This window comes from Microcaecilia unicolor, chromosome 14 (genome assembly GCF_901765095.1).
Source record: "Microcaecilia unicolor chromosome 14, aMicUni1.1, whole genome shotgun sequence".
NCBI classification, from domain to species: Eukaryota; Metazoa; Chordata; class Amphibia; order Gymnophiona; family Siphonopidae; genus Microcaecilia; species Microcaecilia unicolor.
This window is the reverse complement of record NC_044044.1, coordinates 21,043,611-21,060,037: the sequence shown is the minus strand read 5'-3', so window position 1 is coordinate 21,060,037 and position 16,427 is coordinate 21,043,611.

Below are 16,427 nucleotides of genomic sequence, written 5' to 3'. Positions count from 1 at the left end.
TGTTCAATTCTGGTCGCCGCATCTCAAGAAAGATATAGTAGAATTGGAAAAGGTGCAGCGAAGGGCGACTAAAATGATAGCGGGGATAGGACGACTTCCCTATGAAGAAAGATTAAGGAGGCTAGGGCTATTCAGCTTGGAGAAGAGACGGCTGAGGGGAGACATGATAGAGGTATATAAAATAATGAGTGGAGTGGAACAGGTGGATGTGAAGCGTCTGTTCACGCTTTCCAAAATACTAGGACTAGGGGGCATGCGATGAAACTACAGTGTAGTAAATTTAAAAACAAATCGGAGAAACATTTTCTTCACCCAACATATAATTAAACTCTGGAATTCGTTGCCGTGAGAAAGTGGTGAAGGCGGTTAGCTTAGCAGAGTTTTAAAAAGGGGTTGGACGGTTTCCTAAAGGACAACTCCATAAACCACTACTAAATGGACTTGGGAAAAATCCACAATTCCAGGAATAACATGTATAGAATGTTTATACGTTTGGGAAGCTTGCCAGGTGCCCTTGGCCTGGATTGGCCGCTGTCGTGGACAAGATGCTGGGCTCGATGGACCCTTGGTCTTTTCCCAGTATGGCATTACTTATGTACTTATGTACTTATGACCTATGTTTCTTTACTCAGTCTTGGACATATTCCAGTAACTATGCCAACATTCATCCATTCACAATAATTGCAAGTGTTTTGGATGGCTTTTGCTTTCAGGAAACTCTTTTCATTGATGGAGGGTTAAATATCCTGCTTACGTAAGAACATAAGAACAGCCGTACCAGGTCAGACCAATGGTCCAACTAGCCCAGTATCCTGCTTCCAGCAGTGACCAATCCAGGTCATAAGTACCTGGTGGAAACTCAGTTAGTAGCACCATTCCAGAACCTCAAAGAGTAACAAGATTCCAGAACCCCAAAGAGTAGCAAGATTCCAGAACCCCAAAGACTAGCAAGATTCCAGAATCCCACAGAGTAACAAAATTCCAGAACCCCAAAGAGTAACAAGATTCTGGAATCCCAAAGAGTAGCAACATTCCATGCTACCAATCCCAGGGCAAGCAGTGGCTTCCCCCATGCCATCTCAATACAGACTATGGACTTTTCTTCCAGGAACTTGTCCAAACCTATTTTAAACCCAGATACGCTAACCGCCCTTACCACATCCTCTGGCAATGAGTTCCAGAGCTTAACTTGTCTCACTGAAATGTGGTTAGCATTGAAAGCTTCAAACTACAAAAACTTGCCTCATTGCTAGTACATGATCAATTTGCTCAGACGCAAAAAGTCAATCCAACAAAATGGTAGACAGCAAATCACAGCGCACTTTCAACTTGTGATTTGCTGTCTACCATTCTGTTAGATTGAATTTTTGCTCCCTGATGCCGTTCCCAAAGTTGTGTTTACTTGGCACAGGCGTACAAATGCCAAAACATATATCGTATGTTTTCATTAAAGGACTTGATGTTCCATCCTTAAAGGTTCATTTGTGCTTTTATTTATTTATTGCTGTTACATTCAAGTACAGCAGGTATTTCCCTGTCCCCAGAGGTTTTACAATCTATGGGACCCTTTTACTAAAGGGCAGTAAAATCTGGACTTAGCATGTTTTAACATGGGACTTTCCTGCTCGCTAAGCCCATTATGCTAATGATGTTCACTTGTGTTGCCCCCTTGGAAAGGGTCACTGGAGACCAGTTTAGGACATGAACTTTTGTCTCCTGAGATTCTCACACTTGCTAAAATTAAACTTAATCTCCAGAAATCTGACATCCTCCAGACTGGTAATGCGGAAGTATCTAGATGGTGCAGTTTTTCCTCTTTTGAAGGAGAACCTTGTGTTCCCTGAGAGTCAGAGAGAGGCTTGGGAGTCACCTTAGACTCTGAATGAGATTTGGAAGATTCTATGGGAGTCCTAGCCAGAAGAACTTTATGGAAGTTGTCTTCCGTGCACCGGTTGCACCCATTCCTGACACGGCATTTTTTTAGACTGTAATTCAGGCAGTCGTGATAAACCAGTTGGAATATCATAATGTTTATGGTTTAATAGTGTGTGACTTTCCCTTCAAGGGACAGACCTCAGTGGCCCTCAAAGATCTGATAAGGAGCATATGGAGGATACTTACAATAGCAATACTTACACGCAATCTTCATCCCTCCCGACCCTCCACATACACCTCATACAATCACTTTTCAACCTTGTGCTGATTTCAGAAGCTCCGTCAAGAACACGAAACAAAACAGATGTGGGGAAGATTATGGATAGAAAGTAAATAGAGATTTTCAGCAGTTTTTCCTAACCTGCGCTCTTTTGGAGAGGTAAAGGACACCCTGCCATGGTTTCCACAGTCACAGACAAGAGCTAAGGTGGCTGAACTACCTTTAAAAAACATTTTGTGAAGCCGAGTTGAAGGCAGCGCCTCGCGTCTGTCCGGCTGGCTTGTAAAACAGTAAATCTGTTTCTCCTCGTCATCGTCGGGCCTCACTGTGTCCCGCCGTCACGGAAATAGGAAGTTACCTCAGAGGAGGGCGGGACACAGTGAGGCCCGACGATGACGAGGAGAACAGATTTACTTGTTTTACAAGCAGCCGGGCAGACGCGAGGCGCTGCCTTCAACTCGACTTCACAAAATGTTTTTTAAAGGTAGGTGGGAGGCACAGCAGCGGGAGCAGTATGGCGGGGCAGCACCGCAGCAGTGCCCTTGAAGGCAGGCGCCCCCCTGCAGTGCTTACCCCACTTACCGTGTTGACATGGCCCTGTGTGGGGCAACAAGTTATGGACTTAGAGGAGTGTCCAGAAAGAGTCGACAATGTGCCTCTTAAAATAATGGAAAAACCTGCAGAAGTAACACTGAATTCCTTATAGGATTTAATATCCCAATTTATGTTGTCTTCAACTCAGAAGGCAAACCTAATGGGAGAGAAATTATCTAATAGAGATCAGAAACTATTAAAGTCCGAATCAGATGTGAAGTCCTTAAATGAAAAAATAGAAGCTGTTGAGAACAAAAATATGGACATGGATAATTTGCAATCAGTAATGATAAAAGATATCTTGAATCTAAGGAGGAAAGTGGAAACTTATGAAATTATATGAGGAACAATAATATAAGATTTGTAAATTTTCCTAAAATTAAAATGGTGAGGCCACTAGATATGATTAAAAGATATCTTCAAGAGATTTTAGAGATACCAGAACCCAATTTGCCTCCATTTAATCAGGTATGTTATGCTCCCCAAAAGGATTTCCTCAAGAAAACAAAGACTCTTTAAATTTGACTGCAATATTAGAGACTTCTGAGACAGAACAGGCACAACCTGAAATATTAATAGCAATGCTTGCTTTAACACCGGACAAACAGTGGCTTTTCAGTTTGTTTTTCAAGAACAGCGATAAGTTATTTTTGGGCTTGAAAATCAATATGTTTCCTGATGTTGCAAAAGAAACTCAGAAGCGTCGAAAACTGTTACTAAAAACCTGCAGTTCTCCAGTTAGGAGGCACTTTCTATTGAGGTTCTCCTTGCAACCCTCTACCTTTCTACCCTCATCTCCCCCTTACGTTTCCGCCCGAAACCTCCGTTCACAGGACAAATCCCTCCTCTCAGTACCCTTCTCCACCACCGCCAACTCCAGGCTCCGCTCATTCTGCCTCGCCTCACCCTATGCTTGGAACAACCTTCCTGAGCCCTTACGCCAAGCCCCCTCCCTGCCCATCTCAAGTCTTTGCTTAAACCCACCTCTTCATTGCTGCGTTTGGCACCTAACTCTTACCGTTCAGTAAATCCAGACTGCCCCAATGTGACTGCCCCTATCGGACTGACCGTTCACATCTTCTAGATTGTAAGCTCTTTGAGCAGGGACTGTCCCTCTATGTAAATTGTACAGCGCTGCGTAACCCTAGTAGCGCTTTAGAAATGTTAAGTAGTAGTAGTAATGTATCATACGATATGAATCAAGTAAATACGTCTTTATGGACCCTCAGCAATTAACATCTTTCATAACTTCTAAAAGAACTGAAGGTTCCAATCATTAATTTTCTCTGTCCTTTCTAGGTGCAGCACAACCTTTAGGAATTTTCTTGTGTTTTTTTTTTTTTTTTTGTTTTCCTGTTTCTTTTTTGAAATCTTAGATCCATATAATAGTGGACTTGAGTGTTAAACAATGTTGAAATATGTTCTTCAAAGATTTCCTATAACTTGTGTGTAAGGGTAACCTTAAAATTATTGAAAAATAAAAATCTTTGTAATAATAAGAAAAAGAAAAGGCATACCCTACCAACCCAACAAATGCCTGATCTCTGCAACACAATAACACTAGAATTCAAAATGCACAAAACGCAACTCTGCCACTGTTCAACGACCTTATGTGGCTGTCCCACATGAACGTTTATCTCATCTCAACATCACTCTGTATTTGTAAACACCGGAGGCTGCAAACGCACCTCCGGTACGATGTAAGCCACATTGAGCCTGCAAATAGGTGGGAAAATGTGGGATACAAATGAAACAAATAAATAAAAATAAATAAAATTGTTTTATTTTTATGAAAAATTCACCTGTAGTGTACTTCTGCCTTCTAAAGGTGTCTTTCTTTGAAAGTGGTTTCACTGGGGGATCCCCTTATCTGATCATAACTTCGTGCTCCACAAAGTCTTTGGTTTTCAGTGTGTTTAGAATGAAATATGTTACATTCTCATCATAGGCCTTGGGGTCACTTCGTCTATCTTTCAGTATCGGTTCCATATAATACAGTTTTTGGCTGCAAAGCTGTGAAGCAGCTAGCAGTATTTGGCCAATAGCTCTGGACTACAGCTATGTGTTTTCACCACCCTTTCTATCCTATCTATATAATAAAACGCACCTCCATGTTCTGAACTGGCAGCGTGGACAAAACCTTGAAGCATTCATGGTCATGTTTCCATCTGCTGACATGATGACGTATCGCATCTACGGTTGCGTCACAAAGGACTGTGCCTAATCCAGTGGCGTTCCTAGCCTGCCATGACAACCGGGCGGATCGCCGATGCAACCCCCCCCCCGTGTGCAGCACGGCCCCCCACCCACGAAATGACACCTCCCCTCCGGCGAAATGACACCCCCCCTCGGGTGCACACCGCTGGGGGGAGGGTGCCGCGGCGCGCGCCTGTCGGCTGAGTCCGAGTTCACTAACTTCGCTAACTTAGTTCGTTCGTGTCGCTGCAGCTCCCTCTGCCCTGGAACAGGAAGTAACCTGTTCCGGGGCAGAGGGAGCTGCAGTGAACGAACGAACCGAAGTTAGCAAACTCGGACTCAGCTGATAGGCGCGCGCTTGCAGCACCCCCCAGCGGCGTGCACCCAGGCTTTCCAAAATTGTTGGATGCAGGGGCAACCCCAAACATATGTCCAGTGTTTGCTCCCTCCGCTGCGCATTTGGGGCATGCTCCGTCCGGTGAGGCCACCCATATGGAACGCCCTTCGAGGTGGTATATATGCTCTCAATACAAATTTGAATTGTAATTCCCAATAAACTGCTTGATCTGTGTTCCTGCGATATCCCAGGAGGTGTTCACGGATCATTGTGGGAGTTATTTTGATCCCCAGTTCTGTACTCCACAGGTTAGAAAGTCTCTCAAAGTCTGGTTCTTTAGCCATGTCCTTCAAATGTCTGTGATGGTATGTGAGTGGCACTTTTGTTGCGCTCCCAATGAAAGCGCCAAACCCAGCTCCTCCTGCACATCCTCCGTCAGAGCCTCCCGGGATAGGCTCGATATGTAATGCCGTAGCTGGTATAGTGGAACCAATCCGCTTGTTCAGTTTAAATCGGTCCGCGAGGCTCTCCCAGGACCACAACTGTTCCGTTTTCGTCTATTGCCTGAAGTACATATTCTAACCCCACACCTTCCCATCTTTTGAACACCTCATACAATTGGCCCGGTGGAAAATCCGGGTTGCCGCATATTGGGAGGTATGGGGTTGTCCCTGGCGGAAAAACGATGATGCCTGCACAGCCAGCGCCAGGTTTCCTGCGCGCTGGTAATAGCTGCGCCGGGACTAATAGGCGGTTTCTGCTTCTACTTTCTTGTGTAATAAGTAGCCAATGTGTTTCTGCTCCGTCTCCTGTAGCTCAAGGTGGGAGGGCGTGAATATTGTGTTGCGCTGCAGCCAATCATTTAGGTGTCTCATTCCACTTGCTATAGTCATATAGCGCAGATTCAGGAGCCCTAGGCCCCCCATATTCCACTGGTAAGTATAGGCGTGGAGCTTTTCTTTACCCATAGAAATGTTTGCAGAGTCTTGTTAAGTCTCTTTTCATCAGTCTTAGACAGATATAGTGGCATGGTCTGGAACACATATAGCCACTCGGTACGATCACCATATTGTACAGAGCTATTCTCCCCATAAGTGATAAAGGGAGTCCCTGCCAGAGTTGTAAGCTTATCCTCGTGTCATTCAATAGCTTTCTCACATTCCATCCATACACCTGTGGGAGTTCCCGTGGTATTGTGACTCCCAGGTATTTTATAGTCTCTTCTTCCCATTCTATAGGGAGTTGTAATCTACTTTTTATGTGTCCCCAGGCACTATTTCTAAAGCTCTAGATTTCTGGATGTTTAGTGTGTATCCTGACAGGGCCCCATATTCCTGGATCAACTTCAAAGCCCTAGGTACTGAGTGTTCTGGTTCCTGGACCACCACCAGCAAATCATCTGCAAACGCGAGGGCCTTAACCTTACCTCCCTTCAAATGGCCTGTATTTAAGCACTACCACATCTCACTCCCTCCTATGAAAGCTCCATGTCAGAGGTTTTTATTACCCACCATGATATCTCTGATGATTTGGTGATATATAACAAATTTTCACATGAATAAATAAAAATAAAGCACTTGAGCTGAAGGGCCCCTTGCTGCACTCACAGCAGCATTTAGGTTCTGCTCATCTACTGTGCTGGAGCTGTAAGCTGCCACCTCGAAATTCAGCCAGCTAGGTGGCTGCCTAGTCTGCTTAGAGGCAGGGCTGGCCCTGATGTCATAGCCTCTTGTTCTACAGCCTTCTCTCCTCTGACAAAGGCTTGGTTCCTGTATCCTGATTTATACCCTTAGAGATGCTTGAATCATCTCTATCATAGTAACATAGTAGATGACGGCAGAGAAAAGACCTGCAATCATCTCTATCAAATCCCTTTCCCTTTCCCCTATCTCACTTCTTCCAGGATTTCCATACTAAGGATTTTAAGTCTTATCTCCTGGGACATTTTAGTTTAGAACATGAAAATTTTGGTAGCCCTTTTGTGGACAACTTTCTATCTTGATCCTTTGAGATATGACCTCCGAATTGGATAAAATGTTCTACATGAGGGGCTTACCAATGCCCTGTACAAAGGTGTTATTACTTCCTTTCATATCCCAGTTCTAGCTTTTCCTATCTTTTCTCTAGCTCTGGCTGCTACAGTGTCACACCTCGGGAGCCCATATTAGACATGCTAGGATCTGAGGCAGGAATTAGGAAGGGGTCCCAAAGCCTGCCAGCAGGCTCAGCCTCATTCAGGTTAGGACAGGCTTGGACGTCCTCTGGTATGGGCGGTTTTCAATCCCCCCCCCCCCTTCATCCGCCAGCTTGATCACACCAACTGTATTCATACCCTCAGTGACTAATTTAATGAAAGATGCACTGAGGGTCAGAGAATGCTTATATATTATCTCAGCTAGGGTAGGACTGGGTAAGCATGTTCTTGTCTGGTATGCGCAGCCCGTGTCATTCCTTGTGTGGGTGAGACTAACAAGTTAATTACTTCTTCCATTAAACGGCCTGGTTGAAGAGCCAAGCTTTCACCTGCTTCCTGAAATGTAGATAGTCTTGTGTTAAGCGGATCCTTTCAGGCAGTGCGTTCCAGAATGTGGGGGTTATTTCCGGAGACGGCTTACTTGTGGGTATGATATCATGTAATGTCTTTTGTAGAGGTGTGGTTAAGGATAGTCCATGAGAAGACCTTAGTGTCCTTGGTGGTATGTAGAGGATCATCCTATTCTTAAGGTACTCAGGGCCATTTCCTTTAAGGGGCCTTGAAGATCAGACACAGAGTTTTAAATTTAGCCCTGTAATGTACTGGTAGCCAATGACGTTTTTCCAAAAATGGTGTGATGTGTATCACGTCACTTGCACCTTCTATGAGTCTTGCTGCAGCATTCTGAATCAATTGAAGCTGGTGCAGGGCCTTTTCTAGTCAGACTGTTGTATAGTGCATTGCAGTAATCCAGTCGATGTTGTTATAGCATGCACAACTGGGATAAGATTTACCTTCTCGATGTAAGCAGAGAGGCAGCGTAGCTGTTGCAAATAGTAGCAAGCTACTCTTGAAGGTTACTTGGATTTGGGGAATCAGAGTAAGTGTTGAATCTAACTATATTCCAAGGTTCCTGACTTGTGATTTTAGGGAGAGTTCGTACTTCCCAAAAGGGATTTTGATGTCAGGTATGTATCCATTTGTGTTAGGAACCCAGAGATGCTTGGTTTTATTTGGGTTCAGGGCAAGTTTGTTCTGTTTTGCCCATTCTTGAATTGATGTTAGACAGGTAATCGGTTTATTCAAGGCTGTAGGTAAGTCAGGTTCAATGAGTATGAGTAGCTGCACATCATCCACATAGATGTAGAACTGATTGTTGTGAGGAATACGGGGACAGGGAAGGAGAGAGGTCAGGTGGGAAAGGTATAAGGCATGACGAGAAGAAGGAAGCCCGCCTACAGCAAGGAAACCCGTTCCTCACTGAAATGGGACCCGCCAACCTGGGAGGATAGGGAAGTTCTGTCCCCGAGGCACAGGAGTTGGGGGTATAAAATAACTACCCCTCTCATCAGCTTTTGAGGGAGAGGTACATTAAGAACTCAGACCGTGATTCTCGAGAGACCTGAAAGGGGGCCCATCACAGGGTTAGGGACTCCCTTCCAAGAGCCCCCGGAGGGAGCGCTAGGAAAGGCAACTGAAGGTAACTCGCAATATCAGGCCCGGGAGGGAAGGAGGATGGGAGTCGAGATAATCAGGGGAATGGAGACCAGCTGGGGAATAGGTTGTGTGGGGGGGGGGGGGGGGGGGAGCCCATGGAGTGGCAAGGGGCAGAGAAAAGGGAGAAAGGGAAATCAGAGGAACTGATGGTGATTTGCAGCTCTGGCAAAAAAAAGACCTGCACGGTCCATCCAGTCTGCCCCACAAGATAACTCATATGTTGCTACTTTTTGTGTATGCCTTACCTTGATTTGTATCTGTCTTTTTCAGGGCACAGACCCTATAAGTCTGCCCAGGCACTAGCCCTCCTCTCCCTGCTCTCCATGCACCCATGTCCAGCAACCCTCCTCTCCCCTCCATCCACCCATGTCCAGCAACCTCCTCTCCCCTCCATCCACCCACGTCCAGCAACCCTCCTCTCCCCCCTGCCATCCACCCATGTCCAGCGACCCTCCTCTCCCCCCCTGCCCTCCATCCACCCATGTCCAGCGACCCTCCTCTCCCCCCTGCCCTGCATCCACCCATGTCTGGCTACCCTCCCCTCCCCTGCCCTCCATCCACCCATGTCCAGCTACCCTCCTCTCCTCTCCCCTGCCCTCCATCCACCCATGTCCAGCAACCCTCCTCTCCCTCCATCCAACCCATGTCCAGCGACCCTCCTCTCCCCCCCTGCCCTGCATCCACCCATGTCCAGCAACCCTCCCTGCCCTCCATCCACCCACCCATGTCCAGCAACCCCCTCCTCCCCTGCCCTCCATCCACCCATGTCCAGCAACCCTCCTCTCCCCTGCCCTCCATCCACCCACCCATGTCCAGCAACCCTCCTCTCCCCCCTGCCCTCCTCCCCTCCATCTGCCTTCTTCCAGCCCCCCCCCCCCACTCCCCCAGGTCGTCCATCATCCGTCTGCTCCTCTGCTCCCCGATAGCCCTGGTTTCCTTCCTGTGCCGCCGCCCTGCCTTTAAACACTTTTTATTTTCCCTTGAGGCGCGCCGGCGTTGAAGCGAAGGCAGCAGGCTCAGCTCGGTTCCAGCCTTCCGTTCCCTTCCCTCGCATCATGGCTCCGCCCTCTTCTGATGTATTTCATGGAAACAAGATGCTGGGCTCGATGGACCTTTGGTCTTTCCCGGTATGGCAATACTTATGTATGTATGTTGTCGCAAGGTTCAATACTCATACTGACGCGTTTTGAATAATAGCGTGCCAGTTTATTCAAACTGATGATATCCCACTGTATAGAGAGTTACAGTACATATAGCACTTGAGGTATTTTGAACTTCTCAGTACACTGTCAATTTATTTTGAGGAATTTTTTGTTGATAAGAGCAGTACAAGTAACTCCTCTAGGAATTTGATTATTTAGATTGATCTAACAAAACGATGACACATACTGTACCTTCCCTCTGTCTTGCCCCAACATTATTCAACATCTTTATTGCCCAGGTCACTAGGGATACAGTGAATACATTGTAAGATGGCATGGAATCAGAGTACCTTAGACAGAATCTCTGAACTCTTGCAGCTATAATGAGTTCTTCAAATATTCCTACTGAATTAGTGTCAATGCTTAGGATCTGGGAGACATACAGACAGGGGCGTTAGCCAGACACCCAAGTTTGGGTGGGCCTGGACCCAAGGTGGGTGGGCAGAACTCTGCTTGTCCTACAAGTGATTTGGTTTCTCTCTTCTCTCGCCTGCATGCCACATGTTTCTTTCAAACATCCCCTCTCCCCGGTATACCTTTTAAATAGCAGATTTTCACCGGCAGCAAACAGTTGTTGGGAGTTTTTGGCTGGTGGGGCTTGGGGTCCATGCCAGCCACATTATAGGTGTGCTGCTACTTGGTGGGCCTGAACCTAAAGTGGGTGGGCCTGGGCCCACCCCGGCCCACCCTTGGCTACACCACTGCATACAGATCCACCTAATGAACCAGTTTGATTCAGGGCTTTTATCTAAAATTTGATTCTCTAGTCTCTGCTGCTCCAGGCTCCAGCAAAGTTTTCCCCACACCCAGCATTATAACCCACCCCACCCCCCAACCCAACTACAGATTGCAGCAGCAGTACATCCTCTTTTCTTCCCCCCCCCCCCCCGCCCCTTCCCCAAACTCTGCCTTCTTGAAGGCACAGGGGTTCATGGGGCTGGCAGCCATTCCTATAATCTGGCCTGCAAGCCCTGAATCTTTAAGAAGACAGACTTGGGGTCGGAGGGGATATACTGCCACAGATTGTTTTCTCAGTGCTTAGCCCACCAATGGATACCCGAAGTCCTAATAGGCAATTCACCCCTAGTAATTACTGCTCGCGGAATGAAGAAAGGGGACATACACTGCGATTCAAGATTCACTCCTCCTCCTTTCTGCTGTCCCATGCACCCTGCACCCATATATTGTCTAACTGCAGGTTATTCTCAGACATCTGTTTGGATTCCCTTAAGTTATTTATCAAGAAGAAAACATGGGACATGCCCTCAAGTGCCTGGACTTAGTGGGGGAAGATAAAAGAGAGGAGATTGTCTATTTCATTCTGATAATTATCACTCCCAGGGTGGATGTCATCAGGGCAAGTAATGACAGGATATCATCTGCCATGTGTCAACAATGGCCACCAGGATCCCTGAGAACATCCTTCTTAAGATGACATCCAACTGCAGAGCCAGCCAGTCACTGCCATCCATGTTCTTGGCCCCGTGTTCGCCGACTTGATGATCACATTGGTCTGAGGCTCCTTTGCAAGAGATCCCCACCGCCCTACGGATGATCTGCACCCTCGAATGTACATGTCCACAGGCAAGAAGGTGAAATGGGCCCAGATGGTGAAAACAGTCACCACTTGAGGCCCATCAATGTCATTTGCCATGTACTGAATGCCCACCACCATGGTGTGGCTGTTCATTTTACCATTTTTATTATATCTTCAATTTCTTTTGTATTACTATTGTTTTAGCATGTCTTTTGTTATGGAATGGTAATAACTATATTTTAATGTTTATGTTTCTCCTTACCTTTTTAAAGTTCATATTCTTTATTTAGATTATTAGTTTTTGCATGGGGCTTTTGTCATTGTGACTTTTAGGATAGGCTCTCGAATTTTTTTTTTCTATTCAGATGTTTTATATTTATCTATTTATTTGAGTACATGGATTTAAAAGGTAAATATCTTCTTTTTAGATTGACATGACTCCTGATGCAGGCATTGCCGCTGAAACGCAGCCATGTCGAGTCCATTTTTTGAGTCCAACCCTTCATGTCACAAGCATCAGTAGTTGAGTGGAAGCATTCTGTTTTTCTTTGTTGGAATAATACACTTTTTAAGGACATATGGGGGACCTTTACAAAGCTGTAGAATCTCAAATAGTAGCAACATTCCATGTAGAATTCAATAGGGAAATGGAAATGGGACTTGATATACTACCTTTCTGTGGTTTTTGCAGCTACATCAAAAGCAGTTTACATAGTATATACAGGTACCTATTTGTACCTGGGACAATGGAAGAATTAGGCAATTTGCTCAGAGTCACAAGGATATGCAGTGGGAATTCAACCCAGTTCCCCAGGATCAAGTCTGTGCACTAATCACTAGGTATTCCCTACTAGCAGCATGCCATGTAGAATCTCAAATAGTAGCAACATTCCATGTAGAATCTCAAATAGTAGCAACATTATCTTAAATATCGAAACATTCGCATGTAGAATCTCAAATAGTAGCAAAATTCCATGTAGAATCTCACCTAGTAGCAACATTATCTCAGTAGTAGCAACATTCCATGTAGAATCTCACATAGGTTTTTGCAACTATATTCAAAGTGGTTGACATAGTAAATACAGGTACTTATTTGTACCAGGGCAATAAGGGGTAAGAGCTGCAGTGGGAATTAAACTCAGTTCCCCAGGACAAAGTCCACTGCACTAACCACTAGGCTCCACTCCTTATTACTGTGTTACCAGTAGCAGGAGTTTTACTCTGAGCCCCCTACTGGGTATGTAAGATCCACAACAATTCTGCTCAGTAGATGTGTTACAAGGAGAGATGTGATCCATATTAAACTGTCTAATCCCTTGCAACCTGAGGGAACCTTAGACAACCCTGCCCTAAATTAACTTATTTAGCTGAATGTGTACCACCAATAGATTTTCAGGCTTGAAGGCAGTATAGAAATTAAATAAATAAACAAACAAATCACACCTGATAAAAATATTAAGGTGTCAGATATGATCTGAAGGGCAAGAGTACATACCCATTGCAGGAAACATTCTGCTGACTGTTGAAAAAAACACTTTGTATATATGGGCAAAAAGGAAAACGGTTTGTAAATATCTAATATAATAATTTACTCCTCCAACATTCCAATGTGTCTCACTGGGATCGTAACCACCTGCTGACATCACTCCTCCAACGTTCTTCTCCAACATTCCAATGTGTCTCACTGAGGATTGTAACCACCTGCTGACGTCACTCCTCCAACATTCTCCGTCCCCCCTCCCTCCCAGTTCCATGGGACCCTGGAACTGGGATGGAGGGATAGAAGGAGGGGGGACCCTGGAACTCAGAGGGGGGGAGGGAGGGGGCCTGGAACTCGGAGGGAGGCGGAGGGGGCAGGGGAGAGATGCTGCACATGGATGGATGGAGGGGGCAGGGCACAGAGGACGTTGCCTGCATATGGATGAATGCAGGGGAGACAGCATAATGCAGGGGAGGGAGGGGACCCTGAACTCGGAGGGAGGCAGGGAGGGGACGACCCTGGAACTTGGAGGCAGGGAGGGAGGGAGGGGACGACCCTGGAACTCGGAGGGAGGGAGGGGGACAACAACCCTGGAACTTGCAGGGAGGGAGGGGGGGACGACCCTGGAACTCAGAGGGCGGGAGGGGGGCCCTGGCACACACTCTCATGCTCACACACAACACACACTCTCTCTCGCTCACAGACACACTCGCACCCAGTCTCACTCACTCTCTGTCACACACACACACTCGCACATTCACTCTCTCACACACACTCTCTCAAACATACACACTCTGAGGAAAACCTCGCTAGCGCCCGTTTCATTTGTGTCAGAAACGGGCCTTTTTTTACTAGTATAAAATGTTATGCTTCTATTTATACCTCTGCACTTCGGGATGTAACATTTTAGAAACAGCCACCTCTGGAATGGAAAGCCCAGTGTGCAAGGTCTGCATAAGAGGAGCTGAGAAGATGGGACCAAACCTGAGAGAAAAGAAACACTGGACTTACCCCAGCCATAAAACAGAAGGCGAGAAGCAAAGTGGGACACAGGCATCCTTTCCTGGCCAGTCAACCTCATAGCAGGTGGTAAATAACTCTTCCCTAGGATGTGATGCAAGGATTTTCTCTGCAACATTCTGAGACCTTTCACAGCTCACCAAACCAACCACTCCCAGGGTACAGGCACCAGTGCAAGACAAGGTGTAATGCTCAATAAAACTACCTACTAGATCACAAACCAACTGCTGAGCAAGATGCAAATAGAGTACAACAAACATAGTTTGAAATGTCTACATACAAATGCCCGAAGCCTAAGAATAAGATGGGAGAGTTAGAATATATTGCACTAAAGGAAAAATTCGACATAAGATATCTCTGAGATCTGTGGAAGGAGGATAACCAGTGGGACACTGTCATACCAAGTACCAATTATATCATAGTGATAGAGTGGATTGAATTGGTGGAGGGGTAACATTGTATGTTAAGGAGGGCCTTCAATCAAATAGAGTGAAAATTCTGCAGGAAACAAAGCACATCTTGGAATCCCTATGGATGGGAAATTACACGTGTAAAGGGGGAAAAGGGATAGTGATAGGATTGTACTACCATCCCCTGGCCAGGATGACAGACAGATGTAGAAAGGTTATCAGAAATCTAACAACTGGGGAATACAGTAATAATGGGTGATTTCAATTACCCTGATATTGACTGGGTGAATGTGACAAGGAAACAGCATAAGGAATGGCAAAGCAAATGCGAAGCACTGATAAGGGAAGGCAAAGAGGGACTTGTGAAAAAAAAGATTTGCATTGGAGGCAAAAACACATAGTAAAATGTATTTTAGGTATATTAAAAGCAAGAAACCGGAAAAAGAATCAGTGGGACCGCCTAGATGACCGAGGAGTAAAAGGGGCACTTAGGGAAGACAAAGCCATAGTGGAGAGATTAAATGAATTCTTTGCTTCGGTCTTCACCAAAGAAGATTTTGGAGAGATACAAGTGCCAGAAATGGTATTCAAAGCTGATCTCTCATTCTCTCATCACACTAGAACCCTAATAAATACACTTCCATAACCACAACAAAACTTCACCCTTCCCGTGATCGGAAAGCTTGAAAATTCATGGAGACAACATTGACCGAAATTTCACATTGGAAAGTCATGTGAAGAATACCATTAAGAAAATGTTCCATTCAATGTGGAAACTTTAAGAGAGTTTAACCTCTATTCCAAGAGATATATTTCGCAGCCATGGTGCAGTCCAATGGTATTAAGAGGGGCATAATCGAACGGAAACGGTCCTATCTCCATGAGCGTTTATTCCGGAGAACGGGTCCGTGAAGGGGCGGACGAACTGATTTTCGCAAAAATAGACGTCCATGTTTATTCCACAATGTGTGAGCTGGGCGTTTTGTTTTCAGCGATAATGGAAAATGAAAGCGCCCAGCTCAAAAACGAATAACTCCAAGGCATTGTTCGTGGGAGGGGCCAGGATTCATAGTGCACTGGTCCCCCTCACATGCCAGGACACCAACCGGGCACCCTAGGGGGAACTTTTACAAAAACAAAAAAAAAGGGAAAAGAGCTCCCAGGTGCATAGCACCCTTCCCTTGTGTGTTGAGCCCCCCAAATCCCCCTCAAAACCCACTGCCCACAAGTCTACACCATTACTATAGCCCTAAGGGGTGAAGGGGGGCACCTACATGTGGATACAGTGGGTTTGGGGGGGTTGGACGACACCATAAGCAGCACAATTGTGACAGGTGGGGGGGGGGGATGGGCCTGGGTCCATCTGCCTGAAGTCCACTGCACCCCCTAACAAGTGCTCCAGGGACCTGCATACTGCTGCCAGGGAGGTGGGTATGACATTTGAGGGTGAAAATAACAAGTTGTGAAACCATTTTTTGTGGTGGGAGGAGGTTAGTGACCACTAAAAGAGTCAGGGGAGGTCATCCCCGATTCCCTCCGGTGGTCATCTGGTCATTTAGGGCACTTTTGGGGGCCTTATTCATGGAAAAACAGGGTCCAGATAAAGTGCCCTAACTTCTCGCTAAAAGCACATATTTATTTTCCATTATCGGCGAAAGGCGCCCATCTCTGATCGGCAGAAACCATGCCCCAGTTCCGCCTTCACCACGCCTTCGACAAGCCCCCATCAACTTTGTCCGCATCCGTGACGGAGTGCAGTTGACAACGTCCAAATTCGGCTTTTGATTATACCGCTTTATCGTTTT